The 14,989-nt window shown below is 45.9% G+C and overlaps 1 protein-coding gene across 7 annotated transcripts in view; it reads right to left on the minus strand.

Moving 5' to 3' along the window:
* Positions 1–14,989, minus strand: part of PLXNB1 (plexin B1) — a 78,908-nt gene that overhangs the window by 51,374 nt on the left and 12,545 nt on the right. Inside the window, exons 1-2 of one of the 7 annotated variants that reach the window (XM_064667454.1) lie at positions 14,099–14,207; positions 5,565–5,836 (exon numbers count right to left, since the gene is read on the minus strand). The gene's annotated coding sequence lies outside the window, so the exon portion shown is untranslated. Of the gene's footprint in view, positions 1–5,564; positions 5,996–14,098; positions 14,208–14,989 lie in introns of those variants that run through there. The other 6 variants (XM_064667456.1, XM_064667455.1, XM_064667452.1 and 3 more) reach the window with 6 other exon arrangements.

The following is a 14,989-nucleotide window of genomic DNA, read 5'->3' on the forward strand; positions in this document are numbered from 1 at the left end:
TTATGCACATCTGTGCTGGAAGGATAAACCATAGCCTGTGGTCAGTAGAGTTCTGTTTGCAGATTGTCCCAGTTCCAGGCACCCTTCCTTTGTCATTTTAAGCTCCACACACATGGCAGGGACTGTGCCATCCTCTGGGAAAGGAAACTGTTCTACTCTGCCACACATAGAAAACTAATAAAACCCCACAGAAGTGTGGCTCAGACAGCACTCTTCAGGCTTACACATGGACCAAACTGAACAATCAGCCACCTCATGTCAACCCAGGAGGCCACAGTGGGGCTGGCACAAGTTACCCTCATAAAAAAGTTTTAATTTCAATCTTCTCAGGGCTTAGTGGAAAATACACTAGTTAAAATCACGGATCAGCTAGGAATAGAAAAGATCATACTGGCTAAAGATGGGGTCAAACTAAATCTAATCTGGACAGACTATCTGGAGAATGGCAGAGAGGTCCAGCACACACAGGAACAAGCTGAGAGAGAATCATTACTTGAGCAAAGCTACTGATGAAAACAATAATTGAGAAATTGTGAGCAAAAAAGGAAGGATACTCTGTAAATGGTGTAACAACTGAGCCCCTTGCTACTCTGCAATGCTGAGACTTAGGGTTTGGGATAGAAATTTCTTCCTGCATCAAACAGCTGACTAAATAGGTGCAACATGTCCAGATGCTGATTAACAGGATGGGAACTTTAGTCCACTCCACCTGATGCCAGTCTTCCCCAATGTGACCCTTGTCCTAATCCTGTATGGACTCCACCTGGCTTTTGTCAGCCCCAGGCCTGTCTGTACTACTCAGCTGTAATTTGAGCACTCAATCTCAGCCACTCCATGGAGTAACTTTCACTACAGAGTATGAGATGCAGACAAGATAGTTTCTGTATCCTTGCAAAGGGGCTATAGTTTCCCAAAATATATCAACTCAGTTTTCAGTCAGAAGAGCATTCCTGCAAGAATACACGTCATCCTAATTCCACTACCGGTCAGCTTTCCATAGCTGCTCCCCAAGGACTACAGCAGCAAAGTTAGTCAACAACAAGTTAAAAAAAAACCTCAAAAAGCCCAACAGGATACTGCCTAACAGCAGAGACTACGTCTCTAGGGACAAAATGACAGAGACCCTGACATTGTTCTCTTCCTTCTGAAATTAAAAGTTCAAAGGAACAACTAAGGGCTGTTCTGTACTGTGCCCTCTGCAGATTTGGGTAAGCATCTAAAAACCAAGTTCAAGCCTAGATTTTCAGGGGTGAAGTATATAGAAGTGAGCCCTGTTTTCAAGTTATTTTTAAATGTTTAGACAGGACCTAAAATAAGGCCAGTGTTTTGAGTACTTCTGAAGAGTAGGAACCTCACGTAGGCCATGACATTTTTAGTTCAAAAATTCTTTGGAACAGAGGTTGCACTGTAATGCATCAGCTTATCACTCATTTTAGCTCAAATTAAGTTACAGTGCATTACAAGGCAAGAAACACCTCATTAAAGGGGGGGAATTCACACAAGTAAGATTCAGGCTATCAGCAGTAAGATAGTCTCTGTACCTCAGTAAAATATGTACTATCCCATAGGAACAGCATATGCACAGAGAAAGGGGGAAAGTCAGCTTCTCTGCTTAGAATACTCATCTCCATACCACCCTTCCTACCTGTGTGGTATCCAGAAATATACTCTCCACTTCTCTTCAAACTCAAGTCAACTGTCTGCAGACTCCAACAGCCCACAGGCAGTGCCTTTAGGAAGCAAGAGATGCATGCTGTACATCACAAGCATCACAGAACCAACCTAGAACACAAACTGTGCCAGTCTCTTCTTTTACCAGTCTTATTTGTATCCCCCCTCCCGCTCCATGCTGACACACCAGGTTGCAGTTGTCTGGCTCTGGCCTGAAACATAAGAATGAAGTAAGCACACAGTAGCACTTTACCTCCCTGAATACTCTTCCAGGCTTCCACCATGTGCAGCTCAGGGTCTTCTTGGGATAGAGGTGGTTTCCATGCATTTACTAACCCTCAACAGTTCCTTCTTCTATAGACCTGCTCCGTGTCCTCAAATACTCACAGATGTTTGGCATTCACAACATCCTGTGGCTTCCCAGGTTAACTGCACACATCAAGGACTAAGTCATTATTTGTTTTTAAGCTTACTTCATGCTGGATCCATGCAACACCTATTCATACTTGTAATGAAAAAGGAAAAAAAAAGGTTGTTCCCCCTCTAACCTTTCCATGCCATTCAGGATTTGAAGGTAACTGTCACTAATTGCTTTTCAGGTGGAAGAATCCCAGTTTATTCTGTTCTTTGTATGGAAGGTAACCCTCATGTCTGGTCACTGCAGCTGCTGTTCCATTTTTAAAATCTGAAGATACCTTTCTTCAGATGGCAATGGTTTTCCTAAAGCTATAGAAAACTCAACTTCCATAAGAGCCAGAGAAGCTACTGTGAGGATTATCAAATACAGCAGGGATTCCCCACTTCTGTAGTGAATTGCTAGTGAGGTAATTCTCTTAAAATATTCAACCTAACTTCTTAAACTGAGTTTGCTCAAAAGCAAGTTTACTTTCAAGCCTCAGCATTCAGCTGCATGCTTCTTCCTCCAGAATAGAGTGCATTTGCCAAAAACTTCCTCTCCCTGTTGGTTCTTTGAAAATACTTGAATTAGCCTGCCCTGGTGAAGGATGGATCCCTCCTGACAAGGTTGTGTGCCAGGACTTTAATCTGTCCTATGTTATTTATGAGCATTTCAATCCATCAACTTTTTACTCCAGTATGGGCACAGTATTCTGTGATTTCCTGACACAACTTGAAACAACAATATCCTTACCACACCTGGTTCTCATGCAGAGCCATATGAGAATATCTGGGTTTGGACATTGTTTTTATCATGACTCCCTCAAAATCCTGAGTGATTTCTTTCACAAATGCAGTGATCCTAATTGCTTCCCACATTCTTGATTATCAGATATAGAACTTTGTTATTTATACACGCTTAGCTCACTAAGCAATCTAAACTTTCCTGTCAGGCTGAAATATCTGGCTTTTCTCTGTCCTTTGCCAGTTTCACTACTAAGAGTCAAACAAGCATTTTTTTAAAGATGCAGAGATACAGAAGTATAACTGGAACTAAAAAAGAAGAAGCAAGGCCATTAAAACCCAACAGAATACCAGAGAGAGCAAATATATTACCTAGACTTACAGTACTCAGTGCCAACAGCTTTTTAAAAATATAAACCAGCCTCACAATTTAGGGCTTTGAACTATACTCTAAGGATTAGAAGGAACACCTCATCCCATGAACAGCCTATAACTCATCCTGATGAAGGGGGAGAACCCTTCTCTCAAGGTTCTACAAGCACCTGAGGTGCTTTCAGAGGCAAAATGTAGAAACCTATTTGGAACTTTCATTCTTTACCTGTCAATACATGTAGGTCTGTATAATTTATCCACTGAGAGATGATCAGATACTACCAAAACGAGAATCTAGCTGTAATAAGGTTAAATCATTAAACAAATGGAGCATGTACACCTAGTGAAAAAGAATGTGTATTGGGAGACATTTCAGAAAGAGAACCCCAAGACATCAAGATGTAAGATCCAAGTGCCATTTGGAGTGGTCTTTCACTCATCAGGAAGGGGAGCTGGAGCTGGAGGTAGCAATGCAGAGGCTTCACATCACATGTGAAGGAAGCACGTGGCCCCAGGTCTAGTAATACCCAACCCCCCACTATTCTGAGCAGTCTGCAGAGAGCACACTATACACTACACAGAACTGCTTGCCAGGCATAGGAAGCAAGGAGAAAGAAACATCTACAGCCAAATCACATCATCCTGGTCTGGAGCAATGTGCCTTCCTCCCCGCAAAGGTGAGGGTCCTCCTGAACAATTCTTGCCTTGCACACAAGCACAGCAGTTGCATGTTCATCTTTACTCTTAAAAAGTGGTGGTGCACAGAAAATGGGGCAGAAAGTCAGCCCCTGCACTGTTTAAAAGGCCGGGAAGAGCCAAGGAGGGAACAAGTAACACTCTCCTAGGTAACACTGAGCTGCTACTCCGGCTGCACAGGAATGAAGTAGAGCACGACTCAGATAATAACCATAACTCACTTCTCACAAGTTAGTTTGTCCAGACATGATCTTTCACATTTAAAGGTACTAAAAACCATGTTGTCTAGTGCACTTCTGCTGGAGCACTTTTTCAATAGGATCTGGACAGAATCAGTTCAATATCTCAAAGAATACAACATACAGACCTCTGTCCTCCTTACAGTTTTATTTTTTATGTACCCTGAAAGGATGGATCCAGAAGAGACTGGCCTGAATTCAAGTCATCTCAAGTACTTACTCATTCCCTATTTCAAACAGCTTTGATTTAGTGGTTTTACTGGAACCACCCAGAGCAATGCAAAGCTGAGGAAACCAGACTCACCAATCTTTGTACAAGTGTTATATGTACTCAGAATTTATTCTTGGATGCTCCAGATTGAAAGAGGTTTTCTGAAAACTTGCTCTTTGTCATCTAAGAGTTCAGTCAAGATCTACTACCAAACTGAAACCACATGGGCTGTACACCCAGAGGTCTGGGCTGGGGGTTGCTGTCTGGCTTTGTTCACTGTTTTTATTTCTGCTGATCCCTCCTGCTGCTATAGCTGCAAGTCCAACAAGCAGACATCCTTCTGATGAAGGGCTCCTGTACTCCCAGTGATATTCATCTCTCCAGTGCAAAAGTCAGTGACTCATCTAAATCAGCTCCTTATATCCAGGTGCCAGAGTTTCACTTCCCAGCCAGAAGTTCATGCAGATCTGCAGATCTCCAGCAGCTCATTCAGTCTGGGATCTCTGGTGTATCACCCTACATTTGATATTCAGATTCCCATATTCAGATTCCACACATTCACTTACAGAGTGCTTCACTAGGCAAACTGACACAGGAGTTGTAACTATCCTGTTTAACAGGAAGCAGCATGAAAGGAGAACTCAATTTCAGGGAGACATTTCTTCAAGGGTCTAGAGCTGTCAACACCACAGAGCTCAGCCAGCACAAAGCAGCTCATCATGCTGTGTGGTAATTGACAGACAGAGATGAACTTCACTCCTGCTCCAGGAGTCTGCCTTCACATTTGGCAACACTCACTGGCCCATTTCTAGTTATAGATCACTAGCAGAAAGTCACATTTTTGTTTTGTTATTTCTGCCTGCAGGTTAAATTCATTCACTTGTACAGAAAATTCAAAGTTTTAAAGTTGTATTTTACATTTTAAGTGCAGCATCAGAGGTGCCAAGAAGACTCTTGCAAAAGGTGTACAGTGGCCTGACTTCAGCAGCACTGCAACCCACAAATCCCAATCAATCCCTCAAGAAAGCTGAGGGGGGTGGGGAAGATCAAGACAAAGACAAAAATGGCAGGCAAACAAGTAATGTCTGGAGTAAATACATCTGCTTACAGCATAACTCTACAGAGCAGAGCTTCTGTTGAAGAGATGCCCTTCATCCTTCATAGGATTTCCCTGCGTAAAGGGAACATTCCCTTTGCAAAGGGAACAGTGCACATTCTCACATACAGCCACTCACTCTTTCCAGAAGACCACGTGCCTGGTGAGCTCGTCCAACTAACCCCAGGTGGCACAGCTCCTCAGGTGGGTTCGTACCGCAGCAGCATCAAGAGGCTGCCCAGCATGACACTGTCCACACAGACCGGGATGATCAGGAACATGGAGGAGCCCGGCGGGCTGCAGCAGTCCATGGGCGTCCCAGTGCTGACTCCCGGCGCATTTTGCTTACCATCTGGACTCTTGGGAACGCTGAGACACCTTCATTTCTCTTATTGAAGAGTGTGCCTCAAGCTGGAAAAAACAACATAGCGTGAAATGCAAAGACTATTTTTCCAATAAATTAAATCTCTGTTGCACTTGACTCCCGCTGTGGTTCCCTTCCCCCTGAGAAGGCAAGGTCTGGCCAGCTGCACAAAGTCCAGGCAGCCCTGGGAAAACAATGGGATCTTTTTCTTTCCAGAACCAGCCTTCCCGTTCACCCTTCTAACCATGGCATGGAGGACACCCCCAGTGTGTCTGCGGAGGAGAGGAGTCTGTTGGCATAGCAACTGTACACGCTAACTCTCTGCTAATGAACAGGGATAAAATGTTTTGTTCTCATTAGGAAAAATACAGACACATTCCTGATTGGTGAGTAATGTCTCTGCCTCTGGGAGATTAGCTCAGAGCTGTGCAGCCTGAAACAGCCTCGATTCAGCCCACTGCAGTGCTTCCCTTGAACAGCCACTCTCCAAGGACCCCACATCTCTCAAGGGAAAGCCCACAGAGCCTTCTGTAGCACTTTGCCTTCGGGCCTGAGACAGCTCAAGGCGAGAATAATGAGAAGAGGTTTGACAGGAGCAAACCAGAACAGGCACAATGGGAACACACCCCCTTCGAAGAGCCAGCTCTCGCTGGTGCCTTTGCTGCACCTGGGTCCCAAGCTACCTCGCAGCCAGGGAGAGTTTCTCTTTGTGCATCCACTGCAGGTCTGCATCGCACAGGGCTCAGATCAGCCTGGGACCCCAGCTCCTGCCCCACATTTCCCGGTGCTAGGTGAGTAAATGGGCAGAGCACAGAGCTGCAGAACACTCAAGAGCAGAGCTCAGCGACCATTAGATGCCTGGGTGCAGAAAAGCAAACAAGGGCTGCTGCCTACCCGTCTGTATTAGGATTTTGGCACTTAACGATCAACAAGATCCACCAGGAGTTTGGTGTTTGCAGAATATTTGCACACTGTTGTTTTATCACTTGGGTTTGTATCTGGGTGCTGACCCAGGCTACATAAAGCCACACAGGCAATACTGCTTCCCAAACCCTCTCTCCTGCAGATCCCCCTGCCACAGGAGTCAGCACAGCAAGTGGGAGCATCACAGTACTTCTCCCTTGTGCAAAGGGGATCAGGGGCAGAAGCAAGGCCAGACACCCAATGCTCAAACAAAAATCCAGTCTCTAACTACACATTTGCCATGCTTTTGGTATAACCTGGTCTGTACAGCACAAACACAGCCCAGCAGAATCAAGCCTCCAAGCACACGGGTTATCCCTCCTTTATGCTGCTACTGGGTCCTCATGTCAATTCACCTTGCCTTGAATTTAGAAGATGTTAAAAATAAGGACTGCACACCTTAGTCCTCAGAGAATATTTCTAGGGGCTGAACAGGTACTCAAACTTCCTTTTCCCTCTGCTGGGAAATTGGTGCTGGCCAGGATTAGTATCCCCACACAGAGAGACACACAGCTCCACAGCAAACTGGGATGTGGCAGAGGCCTCTGGCTCTCCCAGCCCCCCCCCCCCCCACACTGCTGATGGAGAAATGGTGGGATTTGGGCTTGGAGGCAGCCACAAGTTGTGCTCTGAGCACCTGCTAATTCCCTTCTCCAGCCCCTCAGACCTTCATCTTCTTCCCCCCCCTCTTTCCTCTCCTCAGGGCTTCAAACAGCTCAACTCAGCAGCTCAAAGAGGTGCAAGAGGAGAAGAGATAAGCATCAGGGAGGAAGGACCCTGCTGCCTTATGCCTTTGAGGAACTTGCACGTCCTGTAAGGAACTCAGTGCTACTTCTTTCACTCAGCCACAAAACTCGTGTGTTAACCCGTGCTACGATCTGCACATGGAATTGCCGGGGCATCATTTCTACTCTACATCCTTCCAGCTGAGAATTCATTTATTTCAGTCTCTATTGCCGGCAAAGCCATCTTGTTTTGCCTAAAGGAGAGAAATAACTCAGCACCTTACCCAGAGCCTGCCGTGCAGCGACAGACCCCAGCCTTGGCTGGCAGCCCCTGCCCAGCCTGCCGTGAAGTACAGATCCCTCCCAGCCCAACACAAGGCCAGAGGGGCCAGGGTGCTGTTTTCCACCCTCCAGGCATTTTACTTGTTCCAGGCGATCCCTCCCCCAGCTCTGGTCAGAAAGGAAAAGCCGTGGGAATGGAGCTCAACACCCCGAGGTAGGCTCACCCCCAGGCGATGAGGAGCTTAACTCCCTGTGCGCCGGCGGACAGCCCTTCCTCCGCAGAGCCTGGCAGGACCTCGGTGCGGGGCGACAGCCCCGGGAATGGCCTTATCCTGCTCCCTGCACTGCCAGAGACCTGCGTCACATCTCCCAGTGTTGTGCCAGCAGTGGAAGGACAGACATGCCACTCACGCCTCACAGTCCCTCGCGCTTTCCCAGGACGCCCGTCACTCCTGCAGCCCCACCTTCCAGTGTTTCCATCCCTCACCGGCGCACAGACAGCAGCAAAACAGAAGAGGAGAGCACTCTTTCCATCTTTCCACATTCCCAGCAGGTCCCAGAGGCAGCCCACTTAACAAAAAGTTATCTTCACCATGGCATCAAGGCCCGTTTCCTCTGTGCCCGCGGTACAAAGCCGCCCTCGCTCGGCGCGGTGCCTGCGGTCAGCCATCAGCCAGCATGTCAGGAGTTAAGTTCGCATTTCCATTCTCCTGACCTGCACCAACGCTGGCTGAATATCGAGCTATTCTTTGCAGCTTGATAAAGCATGAGAAAGCTAAAGGCCTCACACACTCCTCTTTTCACGGCTTGGCCCGCTGCCCACAAGCTGTCACTCCCTGGCACCCAGGGCAAAGAGAGAGGAGGCCAAACTGCAGCCAGCTGCAATGAATCACTCGCTCCCCGTCCCTCCTCCCCAGGGAGCCCGGGTCCCTCCTTCCGGCAAGGGGATAATGTCTGCCTGGCTACGCTGGCTTCTTTCACAGAAAAAGCCATCCTGGGGCGGGGGGCGTGGAGGGGCTTCTATTGCAAAAGCTGCTGCCACAAAAAAGCGCAAAGCAGCTCCCAGCAAGACCAAAGAATGAGGATTTCTGCTCAGCAGCTGGATGGGAACACACGCCTGCAAGTGTTGAGCACACACACCACTTAAAAACGTGAAGCTGGTCATTTGTCTAAATTGCAGGAAATTCTAGAGGAAGTCTCAGTCACAGAATCTGATTTGAAGGAGACTCTTTATCCCTTCATGCCCCATTCGTGTGATATTTATTTTGGGGGCTGATTCCCATTGCAGTCCCTTCCTGGCTCCTCTTCTCCCTCACTACATCCAGCCCAATTACCATGTCTCAGCCAAGCTCTTCCAACCACCACCACCATCCCCTCAAGTTTATTTTATGGGTTCCATCATACAAACTGCTTCCACACATTACAGTTCATTATTCACTTTTAACACAAAGCAGCAGAGGGAAATGCGTCCAAATTTCAGGGTCACTGGCATCTCAGACAAAAAATGCAGCTGAGAAGGCACAGGAACACCAAGGTCATCATGTGCCTTCCTTGCACTACAGGTCCACATTTGGAGAGCAAGGTAAAGATGTCAGCTGTTTGCTTTCTGAGGAAAGGGATATTCATCAATAAAACACACAAACTCAGCCCCTTTCTGTCAGCCTAAGCATGAACTAAACAGTGGCACATGGATTCACATGGCACATGGGATACCTCCATCCACTCTGTTCTCTCTCCTGCAGTGAAGGCGTTCACTGCACAGTAGGCAGTCCCTGCCTCAACAGCCACATCTCTCTCCCAGTACAGAGGAAGGAGCTGCAAACTGCAGTTCTACTGGGAGAAGGGTTTAACCCCAAGCCCAGCAAAGACAAAGCCTCACTACCTCGAGGATGGGATGAGAGGTTGCCTTCCCAAAAGCATGTGCTGCCACCTCCAGCACCCCTCTTCTCCCCACAGCACTATTCCAGTGCCTCATATCCCTAACAGCCATACAACCCTCTCTGTCCCCTTTCCTCCCCAAGGCAGCCATTTAGGCTCCAAATTCAGCATACCTGTCTGCTGGTAGTGTGCTTCAAATTCAGCCAGTGCCCCGGCAGGATGAAATACTTATCTCTTCCTGCACTTGTGGGGCGATGAGGGAAGGAAGAGTCTCACAGTTCCCACCTGGCAGACAATGTGTATTCAAACAGTGAGAAACTCATCAACTTTGTTTGGGTTACCCAGGCAATCCACAAAGGGTTTCTTTTATTATTGTTGTTGTTTGGGCTTTCAGAGTGTGTGTTTTTACAAAATCTGGAACAGCACAAAACAGAATCGTGAAAATAAACTTTTTTTTTTTAAAAACAGAAACGGAAAGGACCTTTACTATTCCTAAAGCTACTTTCAACACAAAGTAGTTGAAGTTGAAACCAAGTTGAAACCAAGTCTTAAAAAGTCTTTCAGGGGCATAGCCTGTCAAGAATCACAAGTAACCACATTGAATGCCACTTTATCACATTCTCTGCCAAATGACACACTACATATGGATTTTCCCCTTATGATACATTTATAGCACTTCATAAGGTTTCTCTTGAACTCCTGTACATCTACATCAGTAAGTGCCTCCTCCACAACACTTGCAGCTAGAAAAGTAGTACACTGAAAAGATTATTTCATTGAGCATCCCTAAGCTAGCAAGCTCTGGAACTCAGGTTATCCCTTGTGCAAATGAACTACAAAACCCTCCTTAACTGTACTCACACATACCATTCTGCTGTGGGAATGCTCACTCGTTCAGCATTGCCCTCCTCTGCCAGAAGGATCTCTAAATGCTAAGCTTAATAGAAACAGTTAATATCCCAAGCATGGCTCTGAGCCATCTGAGCTCTATGTGTAATATAATCGCGTTCATAATGCTCAGAATAGCACTCTGGAGCCCTAGTACAGACTAAGACCTCACTGTATTAAGTGTTGTGTGGATAGTTGTAGTGGTGCCGTTTTCTCTTCTGTAAAATTACTGAGCTCCATATACAGGAACCAACCATAATCCATATTTTACAGAAGTTAGGACACAGGAGAGCAATGTATACTTTTCAAATGTCTTTTTTTTGGCAGCTAAATCAAGTTAGTATTTTCACAGACACACTGAGGGAGGGAGGGAAGGGAACACTGAGGTTACTCTCTCTCTGGAGCAGACAGGCAAAAGCCCAGTTCAGCCAAAGCTCACTGAGGCTCTTTATGTTCCCGTTCAGTGACAGAGGTCACTTGTCGAGGACTGAACCAGATCTAGTACAGGGCTGCCTGCTAAGCACGCTGGCAAAAGGATCTGAGCTATACCCTTCTCTGCAGTTGTTTGTGTTTCTTCAGGAACACCAAAGACCTGGAGTTCATCCCAACACTGCTCACACTGCCTTTGCTAAAAATATGCCTTTTAGCTCCAAAGTAAAATTTGGCTTGAATTCCTTTTGCTCTGAAGAAAGGAAGCCCATACACAGGATCTATGAAGAAAGCAATCACTTGCATTTGCTAAAACACTTCACTTAGGCAAATTCTAATTCTTTCAGCACAGATTCCAGGATATTTTCCTACCATAAATATAGGTTAAATTTGAGTGGATTACCCTGTGATCATCTTCAAGTTCACATTGCACAGCAGGTGCTGCTCATACTTCCCAAGCATCCAGAAGTCACAGCTCTTCAATTCATTGATTTTTACGAGGCACCAGGTCATGCTGTCTGGCCTTCAGCTGATCACAGTTCATGAGCTTTCTGCACATTTCTGGCTTAGGAACTGTATTGTGTTTGAAGTGAATAGAGACTAGATGCCTTTTGGCAAGATGCCTGAGGCAAAGGCCTCGGGAGAGAAATCCACCATTTCCCAGGCTGATACAAATGGACAGGCATCCCCTCGCTTCAACTTTTATTCCCTGTTTGTGAACAGACTGAGGGAGCTGGCTATGAAGGACATTCTCCTCTCAGCTAAAAAAAAAAATCTGTGGGTTTTAGCACAGCTTTCTTCTGCTGGGTTGTTCCCCAGATGAGAGGAACCCCAGCAGCCCACACAGTGTCTCTGATCAGACAGAGCCTGCTTTGCCTGCTGCCCCAGCAGCAGGTTCTCCTGAGCTAAACAGAACAGGTGGGGGAGGCAGGAAGAGAAACTTCCACAAAGCTATTTCTTAAACCAGATTTACAAGGATATGGTGAAACAGAGTAAGGTCATGGGTGAGGGGAGATTGAACAAGTTTATAGCTAACCAGCCAAACTGCCATCAGAGACCATGACCTACATCAGATTTTCACAGAGAAACCAAATCCAAACCCATCACATGCAGACCAATTGGGAGCTGCCACTGCCTCCACTCTTTCTGTGCCACTGGAATGCAATCAGAACCACAGCACCATCCTTCCCCCCACTGATGTCCCTGTTCCTCTAAGAAGAGGTCATAAAAACTATCTCATCTTTTGTGTGCCATGAGTGATGAGGATCTGAAAGCCTGGGGTTTGGCAACTAAAGTAACTCCTGTGAAAATGTTACTGGAGATTTTTGCCAGAACAGTGAGAAGAGCTTTCCACCTTCTTGAAAAAGGTAATGTATACAAAGGCAATCCAGTGCAGAGCTGCAGGGACAGCAAAAATGGAAGTCCCACTGCTGTGGTGAACATTCCCAAGGCTGTCCCAAGGTGTGTGAAAGAGGATGAAGTTGGTTGCTGCTTTATCTATAGTCACTCAAGAGACAAGCCATCAAGATCTACAAAAATTCTGGTGGTCTCCTGAAGAGCAGTTTCGAGGAGAAAGACTTTTCATGAGGATATTTTTGACTAGTGGTTGAATAACTTCTTTGTTCCAGACTACAGCTAAAAAAAAAAAAAAAAGACCCTTCCTGCTATTGCTTTGCCATTCAAGACATTGTCATTGTCACCTTTCAGATGTGTAAGCATAAGAGACAGCAGCAGCTGAGCTGTGGTAATTAGGAGGGAGAGATGTGCAGGCCTTGCCTGCATATTTCTGTTAAGATGCAGTTTATACTTTGGCAGGTTTAACAGTCCCCAGCGAAAATAAGCAATCTGCATCTGCTCCAGCCCACCATCCTCGTTTCTGAACCCTTCAAACAGTTCTGGAAAAATCAGCACTGCCTCCATGCTTTTTTCAGGCCTAAATGCAGTCACAAACCCATTAATTCTCTTACAGTAATAGAGGAACACTGGCTCTCGACCTGTTCACAAGACATTTACTTCAAAAAAAACACATTTCCCATTTTGTTCAAGCATCTACCGAGTTCCAAGTTTCACTGCTCTCTGTACTCACAGCAGGGAAGCCAAGAAGGACGCAACCAACCTCATTCAATTCTATTCACAAGCACCCTTCCTTGGGAAAGCCAATAACTTTCAGAGAGCCTCTGCAGACTTTGCTCCACCGCTTTGCACTCTGGAGAATGGCTGGTTGGTAATCCTCTTTTCACTCAGTGAGCACAGACCCAAAGGTTTTCATTCCTGCGAGCTCAGAAATTTCCATTTCCATTTGAGAGAGACGTTTTCCTGGCACTTCTCAAAAGATGCATTTGTAAAATAGGGAAACAACCTCAAGGAATGCTAAAGCAAAGGAATAAAGCTGTACGTGGACAGTCTTTCTACCTCAGCCAGGAAAGGAAATTCCTTCTCAGCACCAATGCCCCATAAACACAACCTACTCTGCAACTACCAAATACTTGATCTGAAGTGAAGTGACCAGCTGACCACCCTGCCCTGTGCAAACACCAAACATTTTCCTAGGTGTTGATGATCAGCTGAGACGCCAGCTGCCAAGATCTCAAATTAAAGAAGAAGTCCAGAAACACATTTGTGTGTGCATGCCAGACAAGAAAGAAAAAGAAGGGGTGCACATCAGATATCTGAGACACATTAGAGAGGTGAAGATGTTTTACTGAACTCACTACAGGGAAGACACACTGATGACAGTGGTTTCTAAACTTGTAGTCCATAGACTTTTGCTGTCTACAAGGGTAATTAAAAAACCAAATCCATTCCCATATCTCTGTTGGAAAACGTTTAAAAATTTGCAACTCCAAAGAGGCTGAAACTTGCTTCTTCCAAGTGCAAAACATTTAGATGGCCCAAAGCCAAGTGCCAGAAAAAAGCCCTAGTCAGTAGCTCAGGAATGCCAGCTCTTAACACAAACCAAACGCATACAAACCCTCTGGTCGGGCAATTCACAGTATCATCTACCACAAAAACTCACTTACTCAAAAATTGCACTCTTAAAATTGCAGCTATCATTCACCTCCTTAACTCTATGCCAGGGAAACCTAACCGAGTCTCACTTTTACACTCCCCAAAGTAGTCAGCCGAGTGAGCTATTTTTCCTACCTTGCTTTGGAGAATTCCTGCCTAGTGTTTCTGTAAAGAGAAACAAGAAGGCTTCACGCACAGCATCAGGCAGGATCCCCTCCATCACTCCCAGCTCCTTAGCAGAGGCATTCCTGAGGCGCACTGTGCCCTAATAAATCAACACAAGTGCTCCAGGTTTCCCCGGCAGCTGGAAACTGGAATTCTGCAGGGAAGGCAAACACCTCCCCAGCTAAAGCAAACACAGCCAGGGGAGCCCCTGCTGAGCACCACGGCTACTGTCAAAAGAGGGGCGGAGGGAGAAGGTGGGATCATAAGGGATCTGGCTGACAAAAGGCAATCCAGCATAAAGACAGAAGATGGCCATGAGTCCAGCCCTGACCTAGGCATTCCTCTGTACAGGCATGTGCTTGCCAAAATGCTTTATCAGAATAAAACCACAAAACTTCATTTTTAGAGAAATTACCATCTTGCCCTGATACGGATGGTAGTTTTGCCTTTAAGAGCATTTATTTTAGAGTTTAGGAGAATCGTGTAAAAGATCCTGCAAAAATACAGAACAAAAATAGCCCAGTCTTAAACAGCTTATAACTTAACTCTAAAATAAACTAAGACAAAGGGAACAGCACTGATCAGTATGAGCAGCACTCAGCTCACCAGAACAAGATGACTGCTGTTTCCAGGGGTAAAGGGAGGTGTTTGGGGTTTTTGTTCTTTTTAAACTATATAGCAGAAAAGACCTGATGAAAGATTTTAGAGAAGAGTTATTAGGTGGGTTGGAATACATTTATGGGCCAACCACCTCTCACACAGAAAACCAGAGCAGTATTTTTTCAAAAGCAGCACAAGGCAACAACAGAGGGTAATGTTACCAGACAAACAGCAGCAAGAGCCCAGTTTCCAGCACTAACA

The sequence above is a fragment of the Pseudopipra pipra genome, chromosome 11 (assembly GCF_036250125.1).
Source record: "Pseudopipra pipra isolate bDixPip1 chromosome 11, bDixPip1.hap1, whole genome shotgun sequence".
NCBI classification, from domain to species: domain Eukaryota; kingdom Metazoa; phylum Chordata; class Aves; order Passeriformes; family Pipridae; genus Pseudopipra; species Pseudopipra pipra.